Raw genomic sequence first — 17,622 nt, 5'->3', positions numbered from 1 at the left:
AGCAGACAGACAGCGGACATTCTACCATTCAAACGCCGCGCCTCCGCCTCCGCCTTCGCCTGTGATAGGCGGAACACTGAATTTCCCAGCAGCCTGTGTTCCGCCTATCACGGACATCGTCTCATCCTCGTACTACGGACGAGGATGAGACGATGTCCGTGATAGGCGGAACACAGGCTGCTGGGAAATTCAGTGTTCCGCCTATCACAGGCGAAGGCAGAGGCGGAGGTGCGGCGTTTGAATGGTAGAATGTCCGCCGAGGCGCCGACGAAGAGCGGCGATCCTGGCAAGGCACGGGACGGAGGCAAGGCAAGGCACGGCACGGGACGGGACGGAGGCAAGGCACGACACGGGACGGAGGCAAGGCACGGCACGGGACAGAGGCAAGGAGGCAAGGCACGGGACGGAGGCAAGGAGGCAAGGCACGGGACACAGGCTCGGGACACAGGTAGGCTGGACACACACACACACACACACACACACACACACACACACGGACACACAGGGATGGATGGATACACACACACACAGGGATGGATGGATGGAGACACACACACACAGGGATGGATGGATGGATGGAGACACACACACACAGGGATGGATGGATGGATGGAGACACACACACACAGGGATGGATGGATGGATGGAGACACACACACACAGGGATGGATGGATGGATGGACACACACACACACAGGGATGGATGGATGGATGGACACACACACACACAGGGATGGATGGACGGACACACAGGGATGGACGGACACACAGGGATGGACGGACACACAGGGATGGACGGACACACAGGGATGGACAGGCATGTCTCACCCTCGGCTTATACACGAGTCAATAAGTTTGCCAGTTTTTTTGGGGGTAAATTGGGGGCCTCGGCTTATATTCGGGTCGGCCTATACTCGAGTATATACGGTAATAGATGGATGCCTGCATATTTATAATATATGGTGTGTTTTTTTTTCTTTTTAGGTGATGTGCATTTTGTGAAAGAACAATCTCCTCATTTCACCACTGAAAGTGCACAAATAATAATCCAGGACATAATGGTGTGTTGTCAGGATTTAGACATCATAAAGGAAAAAAACCAAGGCGATTGAACAAAGAATGAACATGATTGATGTATTAGGGAGAATCTAAATCCAAAAAATATTACAGCTTTTATTTTTGAAGAAAATTTAACTAAACTTTTAAAACAGTTTAAAAGCCAAATTTGGAAGATGCACACAGTGTGTCAACATGTGCTATCTGCCATCAGGGGATTTCAATGTACCTGTTTTGTGGGTGCAACCCCATCCACCCAACTGTAGTAGATGAGTGGAAGTGGTTGCACCCCAAAACACATCCATTGATCCCCCATGATGGGAGATAGCACATGTTGACATTAGGCATGGGATCAAGAGGGGAATACCCAGTTTGACTCCCAATTTGTGTGCATCTTCTAAATTTGGCTTTTACAGGGGTGACATCACCCTATCTGATGAAGGCAAGATCAAGACATTTTTGACAATATAATGTCTGATATTGCCTTCATTTTTTCAATGTTGAACTTTGTAAGTTCCAGAGTTGTGTATGTTATGTTTGCAAACATGCCTGTTTATGTACTTTTAAAAATTCAAGGTAAAACTTTAAAAACCAAGATGTGTTTTTTTTACCCCAAAATGTTTTAGAACACACATGTGCATGGAGTAAAAGGTCTTCTACTCAACAATGTGTGGCTTCTTTTTTCAATGCTCAATACCACTTTTTGTATTAAGTTGGGGTTTACAGTGACAATGGGTATTATTTAAATAATGGGAAAAACACTTGGCACTACAAGTGCACTAGGAGAACATAGGAGACAGCTAAAAGAAACACAACCAGTAAATCAAAGTCAAGATTTTATCATATCAATTTTTTTTCAGTTTGAAATATTAAAAAATTTGGTGGCATACCCCATTTTACATCCCAATGTCTCTTCATCATAACATTATCTAAGCTTCCCCTTCTCTTTACACTAGTTATTTTTACTCTAATAGAAGTCTTGTGGGATAATCTGAAATATTACTCATATTTCCAGATAATGCCAAGCCAATTTGCAGGAACTTGGCCCTGGAAACCATACCTAATTCTCTTGATTGCCTTGTAACACTCCTAATGTACCATCTCATACATATTTTAACCACCTGGCTCTTCACTCAAATCCATAGGTACAATATTCTATTGAATTATTTATATTCTCCATACTCATTCCTGAAATAAGAAATATCCTAATTTCAGTCATATATGTTACAAGTAACTTTGTATCATCTACTATTTTTTACCTTATAGCTTATTTTAAGGTTTATTACTAATGAAACTTCATTTGTATTATTTTCTATTCCGTCAAATAATGTATATCCAACTTCCAACTTATGAAAACATAATAAAAACATTGAAAACGAAAGACTATTACAGAGGGAAAAAAAAAAGAAGACACAAATTGGCAATGATTCCAAAACCTCATAATCATTATATCATCTATAGATCTGAATTACCAGCAAAATTGTCACCACCTGATTGTCACCACCTGTCACCACCATCTGAATTACCAGCAAAAGATGTCACCACCTATTCCCTCACCATGGCTGAGGAGAGCCTGCAACTCCTGAAAGAACTGCGCATCTTGGAACCTGATATGAAACGATGAGAGAACTCTCCTTTTTCTCCTCACGATCCTTCTATGGGGAAGACAGGACAGCAAGTTGAATCTCTGTGTAATTAAAACCCTTTACTTTATATTGCAGCTCCGATGAGCTCAATGAAACCTGCTTATTGCCCTGTTTTTTTCCCCAGAAATGCAATGGTATAATGCAATTCAGATTCTACAAAAGAATCATATTTTTTTATTTGTCTTGTTTTGTTAACTTTTTTTTTTTTTTTTTATCAATTGTATTTTTATTGAAAATTTTCGAGAGAATACACAAAGGGAAGTATATCAACAGAACAATTGTCAGTGTCAACAATGTTACAGACCATAGGCCAAAGAGCAAGGAAAGAAAAGTAAACAGAAAATAAACACAAGAAAAAAGTAATATAATGGTCAGGCAATATCAAGTCACAGGTACAGTTAAAGCAGTAATGCATCCATTAACGGGGGGGACAGGGGGGAAGAGTCAGTAGGGGGGAGGTGTAAGAAAGAATCCAATGGGTGGATAGGCCAGGTAGCTATGTGTCTGCAAGGAAAGCATAGCCAACCATTGGATCTTGGGTATGCTCATTTCCGGGAGGAGCATATACCAGATTGAGGCATCCTCGGGGAAAGACATATACTGGCGGGGGGGTAAGGAATAGCATCAGGTAATCTTTAAGGGGGGGCTATAGGGAGTCCCGGATTAAGCTGGGAATGGTCCCATAAGTCCCAGACTCAGGAAAACCTAGGCAGAGTATCATGAACAACAGCGGTGAGGTACTCCATCCTACGGATCTGTTCCAGAGTTTGCAATATCTGTGGGAGCGTTGGCGGGGACTGCGACAGCCATCTGACAGGTATGGCCCGTCTTGCTGCCAGTAAAATATAGCCTAAAAGTTTCTGGACATTGGCAGGCAGGTTAGGAAAGGGTAAGCCTAACAGAAAGTGGATCGGGGTTAAAGGAAGGATAGTGTCGGAAAATTCTTGTAGATATACATGCACAGAGGACCAAAAAGGTTGGATGACCGAACATTCCCAAAAGATATGAAAAAGAGATCCAATAGCCTTCCGACATCTCCAGCAGAGTGGGGAAGCCCGGGGGTCGTATTTATGTAGGAGCTGTGGGGTCCTGTACCAAAACATTAGAATTTTTTAGATTGTCTCTTTCTGTTCTACACATCGAGACGATTTAGAGGCAGTCTCCCAAATTTTCAGCCATTGGGGGGTGGTAATGGTCTGGCCAAGAAGCCGAGACCACTTGTGCATGTAGAAAGAGAGGGAGAGGCCTGTAAGTATTTGTAAATTTCAGAGATAAGTTTCGTTTGGTATGGACCTTGGGAGCAAAGAAGTTCAAAGGGGGTAGGGTTATTCAAGGTAAGGGTGGGGTTTTTGGAGCTAAAGTAATGTCTGATTTGAAGATAGGAGTAAAACAAACCCTTGGGGACCTGAAATTTACGTTGAATATCAGCGAAGGATAGAAGCGAACGTGTAAGTGGATGTACCAGGTTACGAAGTTGGAAAACTCCCGCATGAGTCCAAGGAAGCATGCGCGAGTAAGACAGGCTGTCCGGGATGTCAGGGTTGAACAATACGTTTAATAATGGCGAGCACGGAGAGGCCAGGGAGAAACGTTGGGCACATTTCTTCCAGATAGAAAGGGTAAAGAGCATGGGGCGCAGAGAAAGGTTCCTAAGTTGATGAATGGAAGTTTCCAATTCTGCCCAAATCATCGAGCAGGGGTGGACCGGAGTAATAATGCTCTTTTCAATGTCAGACCATACACTGGATGACATTCTATGTGACCATATTATGACCGGTTTCAAGTGTGTAGCATAATAATATTTAAGGAGGTCCGGGGCCCCCAGTCCACCTCTAGCTCTGGGAGTGAGCACTACAGAACTAGCTATCCTGTGGGCCTTATAGCACCATATGAAGTTGAGGAAGGACCTCTGAGTAGCTTTGAGTTGGGGCATGGGAACGGGGATCGGTAACATTTCAAATAGGTATAAAAGTCGTGGCATGATAGACATCTTCAGGACATTGATGCGACCCAAGAGGGAAATGGGAAGTAAGTCCCATTGTCGCAAGAGTCAGTCGATGTCCCGAAAGAGCGGTGGGAAATTAGCATGGTATAGGCCAGAGTAGGAAGGGGTAAGGTTAACCCCTAGATATTTGAGGGAGTCCGTACACCAACGATAAGCGTAATTGCGCTGCAAAGGGGCAAGTTCTACGGGGGGAATAAGGATAGGTAGAGCTTCTGTCTTGTTAGTTTTGATCTTATATCCAGAGATCGAGCTAAATTGGTGCAGGAGAGCATGTAGACAGGGGTCTGGTTAAAGTCAATAGGATATCGTCAGCATATAGAGACAATTTATACTCTGTTTGGCGTAGTTGTACCCCGCGAATGTCAGGATGGTTAGGGATAGCCGCTGCCAGGGGTTCCAAACAGAGAATAAAGAGCAAGGGGGATAGCGGACAGCCTTGCCTAGTGCCATTACTGAGGGAAAAGGATGGTGATAAGTAGGAGGATAGTTGAACTTGCGAAGAGGGTCTGGAGTACAGTGCCCTCAGGGCGGCGACAAATGGACCTGCAATGCCAAAGTGAGAGAGCGTAGCAAACATAAACGGCCAGCTGAGTCTGTCGAACGCCTTTTGAGCGTCAAGGCTCAGTATAAGGGCTGGGCGGTTTGTTTTGTTTAATAAGTCAATCAAATCTACGGTACGTCTAGTATTGTCTCCCGCATGTCTAGCCAGTACAAAACCGACTTGGTCCTTGTGGATGAGCTGCGGTAGTAAACGGGACAGCCTATTCGCCAAGATCTTGGTGAAAATTTTGTAATCGGAATTTAGGAGTGCAATAGGCCTGTAATTATCATGGAGGGAGGGGTCTTTACCCGGTTTTGGGATCACAGATACATGGGCATGGAGAAACTGGGGGTCAGGAACGGTGCCTTTCAATAAGGAAGAGAATAGGGAAAGAAGGTGCGGACTCAGCAACGGAAGGAAAGTTTTGTAGTAGGAGTAAGGTAGGCCATCAGGGCCAGGGGCTTTTTGGGTGGGGAGATTCTCCACTACCTCAGCCAATTCCTCAGGGGAGATAGTGGAATTTAAAGACGGGAGGTGGTCAGGGGAAAGCTGGGGGAGGGGCAGTGATTCCACGAAGGAGTTAAATTTCTCCTGGGTGAAAGTGTATTGATCATCAGCGAGTAAACAGTTATACAACTTATGGTAGAAGTTGCCAAATGTTTTAGACATTGTAAGAGGGCAGTAAGTGGAGGAACCGTCGGGCTGTTTAAGGGAGTCAGGATAGGCTTGGAAAGGTCTAGGTTTAAGTTTGTTTACTAGTATCCGGTGTGGTTTGTTAGAGTACTCGTAAAACTTCTGCTTTGACCAAAGGAGGGATTTGTCTATCTTCTGCAAATCAAGTGATCTAAGGAGGTTGCGTAAGCGGACAACAGTCCTAAGCCCTGACACCGTGGGAGAAGAGAGCAAACGGTCCTCGGCCTTGCGAAGCCGTAGAAGAGTCGAGGCTCTTTGGTGTGTGGCGTCTTTTTGAGTCGGGAACTTATTGCAATACAATGCCCCCTGAATACAGGTTTATGTGCCTCCCACAGAGTCGAGGGCTCGGAGACGGAGCCAGCGTTAAGCTCAAAATACTCAGTAAGGGACGTGGTCAGTTGAGCCTTAGTCTCAGGGTTACGCAGAAGGGTCTCATTGAGGCGCCAGTGACAGGAGCGGGGGAAGGTTGAGGATAGGGAGAGTTTCAAATGGACAGAGGAATGATCCGACTAGGGGACAGGATTAATTTCGGAAGATACTGCAGCTGTCAAGAGGGGTGTGGAGATGAAAAAGTGGTCTAATCTAGAAAAAAGTTTGTGAGGGTGGGAGTAGAAAGTATAGTGTTTCTGAGTAGGATGTTTAATTCTCCATATGTCTAATAAACGTCGGGCTCTGATAAGTCTGCGAACGATTTGGAGAGGGAGTCAACATTGGAGGGGGTTTTAGGGGGGAACAAGACATGTTTGTCTCTACCAGGGGACATGACCATATTAAAATCTCCACCAATCACTGTAAAAGGGTGTGCATACTTATCTAACATGTCAAAAACAGTACTAAGGAAGCGAACTTGACCAGAGTTGGGAGCATATACATTTAGGATCGTGATAGGTTGAGACTGAAACATGCAATCCAGAATAATAAATCTGCCCTGGGGGTCCAGGTAAGTAGATTGGATTCGTAACAGGCAGGAGCGGCCAATCAAGATTGCCATGCTTGCCTTGCCAGATGGATCCGAAGCCAGAAAGGAGGTCGGAAACGTTTTGCTGGCAAATTTAAGGGAACCCCCAGGATGGAAGTGTGTCTCCTGGATCAGTATCACGTCCGCCTTAGATGCTTTAAACTCTTTCAGAGCTAACCACCTCTTTCGAACAGAGTTTAAACCTTTCACATTACAGGTAAAAAATTTCAATGACATAGCAAAGAAGATTGGAGAAAGAGCGTAGAGAGAAGCATAGAACAGTCAGTGGAGGTTGAGTCCCAAGCAGTAGGGAGGAAGAAGCAAGAAGAGAGAAAGAAACAAACAGAGAGAAAAAGAGAGAGCCTGACATTTAGGTAAATAGTGGCGTGACAATAGAATTGACAATGACATACATCTAGAAAATCGCGGCTGTCGGTCATCAAGGAAACCAAAGGAGACCGAGGCCTGACTAAAAAAAACTTCCCAAGAGGAACTCGTGTAAAGGTGAGCGGTGTCACAGGGATATGTGAATCACCGGAAAAAAGCTGTAGACAAAAACCAAAAACAGTAAAAAAAAACAAAAACGGGCAGCCTATGGGGAGACTGCATGGGCAGCAGCCACAAAAAAAAAGAAAAAAAAGAAAAACCAAAAATAAAAATGACATCCGAAGAGAAGCCTGGAGGAGAACAACCTACAGGAAGCCCAGGTCCAAGCCCGGGACCAAAACAGGGGTCACGAGGACCGCCTAATGTGGGGGGGGGGGAGCCCATAGGCCACCCCCCCGCCTTCCATAGCTGGAAAAAACGAATTCAGCCAGCTTTCAAAAAGTGAACCAACTTTCAAAAAGTGAACACAGCAACCGTGTAAGAGAAAACAGGGTGAATAATAATACAACAGTTAAAAGGCAATACACTAAAGTTGCAAACAGTAGCAAAAAAGGGCATTAAACAGTGAGCAGTGCACCCCTTGGGTGTCAAGGGATAAGTGTGGGGGATCCACCATGGTATTATAACATAAAACTGCACCATGGAAAATCCAACAAGGCCCCATCTAGGGGGGTAGGTAAGCTCAATCCTGTTCCGATGCAGTGTTCCTCAAGTCGGGGGTCTGAAGGAAGGTCTCCGTTGAGGGGTGAGGTTGGATCTAGAAGGCTTCGGTCGAAGTGGGGTCCATATCCGGGCAGGAAGTGCGGACGGCTGAGGTGTAGAGGGAAGCGGAGCAGGTTCGTCATCTGGAAGAGGAGGGAGGCCAAGACTGCGTAGGAAGGCGTCGCTCTCATGTAGATCACGAAGAGAGAATTGAGTGCCTTCACGGGTCACCGATAGGCGGAAGGGAAAACCCCATCTGTATGAAACCTTGTGGGTCTGGAGATGGAGCATCAAGGGACGCAGGTTTCTTCGTCTTGTCAAAGTAATGGGTGAGAGATCATTGAAGATTTGAATTTTGGCACCTTTAAAGTCCAGCTTGGATTGGTTACGAGTAGCGAATGTAAGCGCTTCCTTGCTGTCAAAGTAGTGGAACCGAACCACCACGTCCCTTGGGTTTGCACCTGCAGGGGGTTTAGGCGCCAATGATCTATGGGCCCTGTCTAAACGCCAATCAATATCTGGAACTTGGGGGGCCACAACGTTAAACAGGCTTAGAAGGTAGGAGCGGAGATCCCTGTCCTCCACTATTTCAGGAATGCCTCTAATACGCAAGTTCTGCCTGCGTTCACGATTCTCGAGGTCTTCTTGTTGTGTTTGGAGTTGAGAAACTGAGTGTTTAACAGCGGCGTTATCTTCCTCTAACACTTGAACATATTGGACCAGTTCATCAAATTTAGTCTCTAGGGTGTCCGTACGGCCGCCCAATTGGTCAATCTCACCCCTCAGCTCTTTGGCAAGCTTCCCAATTTCCTGAGTTATGGAATGAGTGATAGCTTTGAGCAGGGATTGAAGCTTAGTGTCTAGGACAGTGATGGCGAACCTTGGCACCCCAGATGTTTTGGAACTACATTTCCCATGATGCTCTGGCACTCTGCAGTGTACTGAAGCATCATGGGAAATGTAGTTCCAAAACATCTGGGGTGCCAAGGTTCGCCATCACTGGTCTAGGACATCTGCCGTCAGCAAAGTGGGGGACCCCTGGTCTAGGGTGGGTGAGGGAGTTCAAATCTGGTTCATGGCGAGTAGAAGGGTCTAAGGCAGGGTCTCCCTCCAGTTGGGAGGAGGGGATGGACTTGTGTAGATAACGGTCCATGGTGGATGAAGTTTGGGGAAGTACAGAAGCGTAGGACTTTCTTTGGTCTCCTATCTTCCCCATGGGGTGCACGATCGAGTAGGTGAGGATGCGACTCCCGGGGGTAGTAAAGCTGTAAATTGCTGAGAAGGAGCCTCAGGAAGGCGGGGGTGGGGGCATGGCCCCAAAATCACATGGTTGCCATAGGATGGGGGGGTTCACATGTTCTGGAAGTTAATAGGCCTGGGCAGATAGGCACAGGAGTAGAAGGGGGGGACAAGGAAGGTTCGGGGGGGGGGTGGGGGCAAAACAGTCAGTCCGGGTGGACGTGGGGGGTAGCAGGGGCACAGGGGGGGATAAAAAGGGGGGGTGGTACCTGTTAAGATGGAAGTACACTGCGTTGTGTATTTGTTGAGTCCAGGTGGAGGCAATAACAACAGGGAAGAGCAGTTCGAAATCCTCCAGGGATTTCCGGCAGGTTGCACCACAGATGGGGGGGGGCGAGGATATATGCTACCCCCCTCGATAGTAGTCCCCAGCACCTCCGCTTGGCAAGTGGGTCGACTAGGCCCGAGGCCTAAAGATGGCGGCCGGCCTCTTGTGAAGGGGGCTGTGCAGTAGGCCTCAGCGCAGCCGGAGTTTTCGGGGGCGGTTCAAGCCACTTCTGCTGGACGTCCTTACCTCCGATAGCCGTGGAGGGTCGTCAGCCGTGTCTCAGGGCACCCGGGATGGCACGGAGGCCCGGGGACAAAGTAGGCCGCAAGATGGCAGCGGCGGTCCGGCGGGTAGGAATAGGCCGCGAGCCTGGATGGGGCTCGAGCGGCCGGCGAAACTCCCAAAAACCTCCCTGGATAGCGCGGGAGGGCTTCGGCACCCAGCGGGGGGAGTCCAGGGCTCTCTCCCCTCACGGATCGTCCCGATGGTGGCGGATGAAGCGGCGGCTGTGTCGGAGCTCTGGCACAGCACGTCCGCTCCCGTCGACTTCCGGTCACGCCCTCTTTGTTTTGTTTTATTGTTTGACTCTTACTACTCTGGTTGAAATCATGTTTCAGTTTTTACATCAGTAGCTAACTATTATTTCCAGATGTGCCACAAGGTATGTTAATCCACTTGCATTTACAATAGAACCAGGCCATCTGCTCCTTCTGTATCACACCACATACTACTTTGGACGTACATATTTTTTGCAGTTAACACCCATTGCCATTTCTTTTTAGAAACCACTCCATCTATCTCAGTGGTGCCTGACATCTTTATGCCATGCAGTTCAAAATATTCTCCCTCGATATTAGCATACTTAATAGTCTGGCAAAACGTCATATGCTATGAAGAGAAACTCGGTCCTTGAAATGTGACATTTTGTGCATGCAAGAAACTAATTTTTCTTCTCATAACCCACTGAAATTTCATCATCACCAATTCCCTTACATTTTTTACTCCAATGTTCCCCAAAAGAGAAGAGCAGTTGCTGTAGCGATGAACTATATGGAGGTGTTTAAACTGATTGCTAAAGAAATGGACGATATAGGGAGATATATCATTTTTGTTTTTAAAATCAATGCTGTATTGTACACATTAGTCAATGTATATTTACCTAATGTAAAACAATTGCAATTTCTCAAAAGGGTCTGGAAAAAAACAAAAACAATTCCTTAAAAAAAGGCATGCGATCCTCTGTGGGGACTTTAATGTTATAGTTTACAGACATTTCTGATTCGTCTCAACATTGTCAGTATAAAGTGACCCTTTTGCATTATATTGCCTCACTGTCTATGCTTGACTTGTGAAGATGCCAACATGCAACAGAAAATTATTATTCTTTTTTTTTCTAAGGTGCATATCACATACTCAAGGATAGACCTAATTTTGGTTGATATGCTAACATTTTGCAAATGGAGCTTATCTAATATACATACCATCACGTGGTTTGACCATGCGCCAGTATCGATTATGATAGAGGATTGCCATACAGTAACGAGTAACGCCATACAGTAACGAAATGGTGTAACAATGTTTTTCAGTTATCAAGCCAGAAATATAAACCTGAAAAAAACAATTCTATTTGAGAATTTTTTTGATACAAATGTCTCTCCTGATAAGAACCCTATTACCTGTGGAACTTACAAAAGGCATATATTAGAGATGTTCTTATGAAGTTGAGCAGCGGTTTTAAAAAGCAAAGAACCCAGCAACTTGCTGATTTACTTTCTAAAAATCCATACTTTAGAACAATCTAACAAAAAATCTCCTTCCCAGTACTCAACTCTCTAGCACTTGAATGATCTGAGGTTCTAATTGAGATCCCAGACTACCACTTTGGCAGCAAAGCGAGTAAATTGATTGGCAACCAGGTGAAAGAGAAAATATTAAACAGAAAATATTGCACTTTTTCCATCCAAAAATGGGCAAAAAAAATTGCTGAATCCTAAAGAAAAAACTAAAGTTGTCCGTGATTATTATAGCTCATTGCATAATCTGTAAGAGGATGAAACTATCCCACAACCTACCCAGTGATTAAATTCACTCATCTTACCTAAAATGTATTCAGAAGATCTAATTATCCTCAATGCCCCAATTTCAGGTCTCCACAGTCTCCAGACTCCACAATTATTATCAGTATATCAAGCTGCTGTGTCCAAAGCTACATTTCTCCCTGAAATGTTATCCATCACAATAGTTACTTTGCTTAAACTAGGGAAAGAGCTGATAACACAGTTACAGCAGTGGCGGCTGGTGACGTTTTTGGATGGGGGGTGCCAGACTCCGCCCATCATATTGGCCCCTCCCATTTTCCACAAACCACGCCCCTTATATAATCCACCCAATCCATCCCCTGTGATCCACTTCCTTCCACCCATAGTGTCAGGAGACGGCAAAGTACTCACGCTTCTGCACGCGAGCGGGTCAGGACTGGGTGCTTTAAAAAAAAAAATCTTTTATATTATTTTTTTTTTTCACAGTTTTTTTTTTTTAATGTCCTCTTAAATATGAGATCTGGGTCAAAAAGTCCTCAGATCTCATATTTACACTAAAATGCAAAAAAGGTTTATAAAAATGTCTTTGCCAACAAATTAACTGTGAGTAACAAGCAGCAGATCAGACCATTACTTTAAAAAGAGGGGGTAAGGTGCGCTATGGAAACTAAAATACTACTGGAAGTTTTAAATGGACTGGCAGGGTCTGTGTACAAGTATACAAGGAAATATATAAAGAGTGTATAAGAAAAATATGAGAAATGTGGAAAGAGGGGCTGCCACTACCATATGTAACCAACCTGACAGGTTGGAAAAAGATGTAAATTACTGAAGTGGTAGCTACGGCGCTCGCCTACTCCTAATTGCACACCTGTGCCATATAAAGACCAATCTGGAAATAAATGAGTAACTAAATAAGTGTCTAAAATGTGACTGTCACCCAAAGTGCTAAATTATTGTTTACAAATTGCATGTAAAATACGAGTATAGAAAAAAATACAATATTAATATATAAACGTGTATAGTCGCTAGAAAATTGCAATATTAGAAAATACATATATGCATTCTGAAAACCACAGTTAGTGCTATCAAAAGTACTACGTGCTTATATTAGTGCAAAAAATGTGTTAATAAAGTATCTAATGCTTTGGCATCCATAAAAAGCCTCCCAGGGTGTAAAATCGCAAAAAATACAAACATCAGAAACCAAGGGAAAAACACATAAAATAGTCCAAAAAAATTAAAAGAAAGTCCAAAAGCGAAATTAATATCAGAAGGTTCCTCGGTAATCAGATCAAAGTGACAATGTGCTCAGTGTTTGGTGTATCCTGAATTGCAACCGGTACGATTTCTGTGCATAGAACAAACTTCCGCACTCACCAGCTCCCCTGCCCCAATAGGGGTTAAATCACCTCCACACTGTAAGCCCCTGTGTCGCTGTATGGAGCTGGTCCGGTTACCATCCAGTTACTTCTCATTTCTTTTCCTCTTCACAAACCAACTTTGTCTGTATGTCCCAGGCAATTTTCTAGCGACTATACACGTTTATATATTAATATTGTATTTTTTTCTATACTCGTATTTTACATGCAATTTGTAAACAATAATTTAGCACTTTAGGTGACAGTCACAATTTAGACACATTTTATTTAGTTACTCATTTATTTCCAGATTGGTCTTTATATGGCACAGGTGTGCAATTAGGAGTAGACGATCGCCGTAGCTACCACTTCAGTAATTTACAGACCATTACTTTGTTTGCACTTTGATGAATAAGAATAATACCGCATGGCATGTGATCCTCTTGCAAGCATTATGTTCTTTTTCTGCTCTGCTCAATTTATATTCTTTCTTTTAATAATTCCTGCACAACAGTTGACTACTGGTCTAGTAAAGGCTTAGGCCGGCCGGGGTGCATTTGGCAATTAATTTGCAATCTTCCATAGAGACAAGGCTGCAATGCCACTCACCTCACTTGCAGCTCCGCTCGGGCTGAGGAACGGAGCCGCCGACGTCACTTCCGCTTTTGGCTACTTCACGAAACCCGGAAATGACCTACCTGTCTTTGAACGACAAGGCTCCCGCCTGTAGAATCACAGTGATTTTACGGGCGGAAGCTAGTCAGCGTTCTACATTGCGCTGCAAGGCGGGTTAAAAACCTGCAAATGAAGCGTCATGGATGCAATCTTGTGATTGCATCGACGTGGTGCTTCTCATGTTAAATGACTTTTTTTTTTTAAACGTCTTAAAGGGCTGTTTTTTATTTTTTACTTTTTTTTACTTTTTTTTTTTACACTACAGGAGGGGGGGGGGGGGGGGCAGCGTCTGGGCACCCCCTGTGGATGGGCCACCACTGAGTTACAGTGTTCACCTCAGTTTTAAACAAATTTGGTTTGATAGGGGACCTACACTCAGCCATTTCAGCACTATATACCAATCCTTCTTCTTTTGTTTTTTTGCAGGGTTGCTCTCTAGCAACTTTTCCATATCAAATGGAACAAGGTAAGAATGTCCCCTCTCACCAATTATTTTTGCAATTAAAGCGGGAGCAAACCCGCTGAAATTTTTTTTTCAGACCTGTAAGGGAAAAGGCATAATGAGCTAGTATGCACCACATACTAGTTCATAATGAAATACTTACCTTAGAACGAGGCCCCAATATCTCACCCGATGCACGCCAAGGGAGATGACATGTTCCCTCGGGGTGTCTTCTGGATATCGCGGTTCAGGCGCTGTGAGTGGCCGGAGCAGCGATATCGTCACTCCCGGGCATGCGCGTGGGAGATTTCTTTCTGGCAGGGTCCGGCATCTGCTGGGCTTCCAGCCGAGAATCCCCTGTGTTCATGCGCCACTGCAGTCAGCGGCTCATTGCGAGGGGAATATCTCCTAAACCGTATAGCAGTACGCTTGTAACTGTCAGCCTTGGAATGCCTCACGGGACTTGTAGTTTCGCAACAGCTGGAGGGCTGCCAGTTTGAGACCCCTGCCGTATAGGTTTAGGAGATCTTTTTTTTACCTACAGGTAAGCCTTATTATAGGCTTACCTGTAGGTAAAAGTAAAAAAAAATATATATACAACCACTTTAATCAGGGAACCTTTAGATGAAAAAGTTAAAACCCATCTGCTTATCCATAGAATACAGTCACAAAAAAAAATCCCACACAATCACACTTTTTCAAATCTAGCTCTCTCCTTTCCATCAGTACATGAAATCAATACAACAAAATCCTGTTTATTGGAAAGCGCCATATAACACTACAAAATGAAGTTACAATCTCAACTGCTATACCAGTGGGCACAAATTAAATACAGTATCTTGACATTGAACTTACTTCTCCCTGCAATAATCTGTATGTCAGGGCTGGCCTCAGCCCTTCCTTTTCTAAACTGGCCACTCAGCTGTCGGCTAATTGCCAGCTCCCATCTTTCGCCACAGTTACTCAGCTGTTGTCAGTTGTTGTCAGCTGCAAGTCAGTCCTGCCTACTTAAGGCGTTCAGTTCAGAGGGTCTCTGCCTTCACCTTGGTCAACATCAAAAGAAACATCTCCTGCTTTCCTGTTTTAAGACTGACTTTGCTGACATCCCATCTGGCTCAGGATCCTGCTTGCTGTTCCACTACTTTGATCCCTGATTTTTGGCTTGGTTGATTATCCGTTCCGGTTACTGAACTTTGGCTATGTTTTGACTATGTATCACAAGTGTGATTTAACTGTACTTCTGTCTTAGTTTGATTGCATGGTTTCTAACACTGTACAAACAGAACTTACTACCTCTTATTGCTAATATAAAACAGGAAATTAGCGGAAAAATTCCACCTTTCATTATTGTGTAGGTTAGCTGCTTATAAGATGCTACTCTTACCAAAAATGCTATATTACTTTAGAGCACTACCCCTAACCATTCCAACCTCATTTTTCACTATTATACAACCACAGTTACCTATATTGTATGGGCCAATAGAAGGCCAAGGTGTTTGCAAAATATATTAATAAAACACAGACCCATAACTGGCATGGGATTGTGCAATCTGAATAATTGTTATCATGCTTCTTTACTAGATCACATCTGATCTAAAACACTGGAGCATGTTGGAATATTATCAAATCTACCCAGGTAACCTTAATTATAAATCATGCAGCAACCCAACTATCCCAGCAATTTTGCAGACCAGGGAATATCTCTTTAAAAATGGAAAGGCATCTAACAATGTAGCGTACCCTATACCCATAGATTCTCTGAAACTTTTAATACCAGACTTACTGTTTCCACAGTGGATACATTTACCAATATTTTCACAATGACAGAATTATTCCTTTTGAAACAACTACCCAGAAATATTACTTACATCATAAAGACTTTCTAACATATACTAAAGTATCTTAATACCTCCAAATACATTGAGCACTATTTATAGACATTCCAGTAAAGTCTGGACATTCCGGAATTCTCAAAGCTCCAAATCTAAAGGTATATCACTATTCTACAATCTAATCAATGCAAAAAGCACCTTCACCAAATCACCTCCTTTAACCAAGTGGGGAGATGAACTTTAAACCTTTTGTTCAGACTTACAATGGCAAAGAGCTATTAAGGAAAATAACATGTTTTCCAAATGCTCCAACTATTTGGACATGGTGCAATAATTTTACCTTAGGTGGTATCTTTCTCCATTCATGGCGACTACATTTTCGGATTCCAATTCCAATTTGTGCTGGTGAGGATGTGGTCATATAGGCACTTTAGTTCACATGACTTGGTCATGCTTACATATTTGCAGTTTCTGGAAGGCAATATTTCATTTAATATTTACTGTTATGGGCTTCATCACCAAAGAGAAAATAGAGCAAGCAATACTTTGTATTAAAATAGACAAACCATAGACAAATTTCTTCCCGAACGACGTCCTATGACTAAGCAAATACTCTCTTGGCAGCTCATTTGGTTATAATGCAAAAGTGGAAAATGCAAACAGTTCTGAATCTGAGAGAGATTATTGGTCACATTGATGTGATTAATGGCTATGAGAAAGAGATGGCTTACAAAGAAGGTAAATCGTGCAGTTTTATAAAAACTAGGATTTATGGTATACATTTTGAAATACGTTTTCACGGTACTACTACAGTGAGCCCACAGGCGAGCAGGATTCCCCAGGGTGTGAAGTCTAAGGGCCAGCCGGTATTCTGACAGGGACCCCCTCACAAGGGTTTGGGCTTAGCTGCATGCTGACCCCAGGTGACGACCCCCGGGTTCACCCTGCTCGCTAGGGGAGTACCAGAAGACACTGTCAGACAAGGATGGATGGGTGGATGAAGCAAAGGAGAGCCGGATAGTGAGCCAAGATCAAGGTAGGCAGAAGACAACATAATCGGGAGGATTAGCCAAGTCGGTACACAAGAGATCAGTTCATGAGAGGTCAGGTTAAAGCAGGTTGCACAAAGGGAGCTCAGAAACAAGCATTGCTCAAGCAACCAGAAGCTGGTCTGGAAAGAATTTAAATAGAGAAGCACATGGGGGGCTAGACAGGAAATGAAAAACAGGTGAGGCTGGCAACACTCATAGCTGCAGAGTGCAGTAGAGTTGAACACAAGCTAATGGAACAACAGGTGCCAGCCAACCTACAGCAGTAAAGGTAAGACACAGATCAGCTCCACAGCGGATCTGTGACATAAGTCCATTTAAAAATGTATTCATATCTGCCTTTTGCTTATACTATGCAGGATATTATTGTCAAACTGGACTGTACTTCATGGTATCAATCTGTATTTCTGGTTCTCTAATCTTGTAAACCTTATATCACATATTTTACTGTTGTTACCATGCAGTTTTTCTATTCTTTGTTGTACTTTCTTGAAAATTCAATAACAAATATTTGTGAAAAATTGTGCATGAGACCTTAATGTACACTTTATACTCTATATATACCAGAAACATATTGTATTCTTTATTTCATTATTACTTTAATGCATGTGTGTATCTGTTTTAATTCGATGTCTACTCTGTCTGTGTATAACATTTATTGATATATCA

This window comes from Lithobates pipiens, unplaced genomic scaffold, assembly GCF_037356315.1.
Source record: "Lithobates pipiens isolate NorthernLeopardFrog02 unplaced genomic scaffold, aLitPip1_a1.2 Scaffold_16, whole genome shotgun sequence".
Classification (NCBI taxonomy): domain Eukaryota; kingdom Metazoa; phylum Chordata; class Amphibia; order Anura; family Ranidae; genus Lithobates; species Lithobates pipiens.
The sequence above is the reverse complement of the archived record's forward strand: the minus strand, read 5'-3'. Positions refer to the sequence as shown.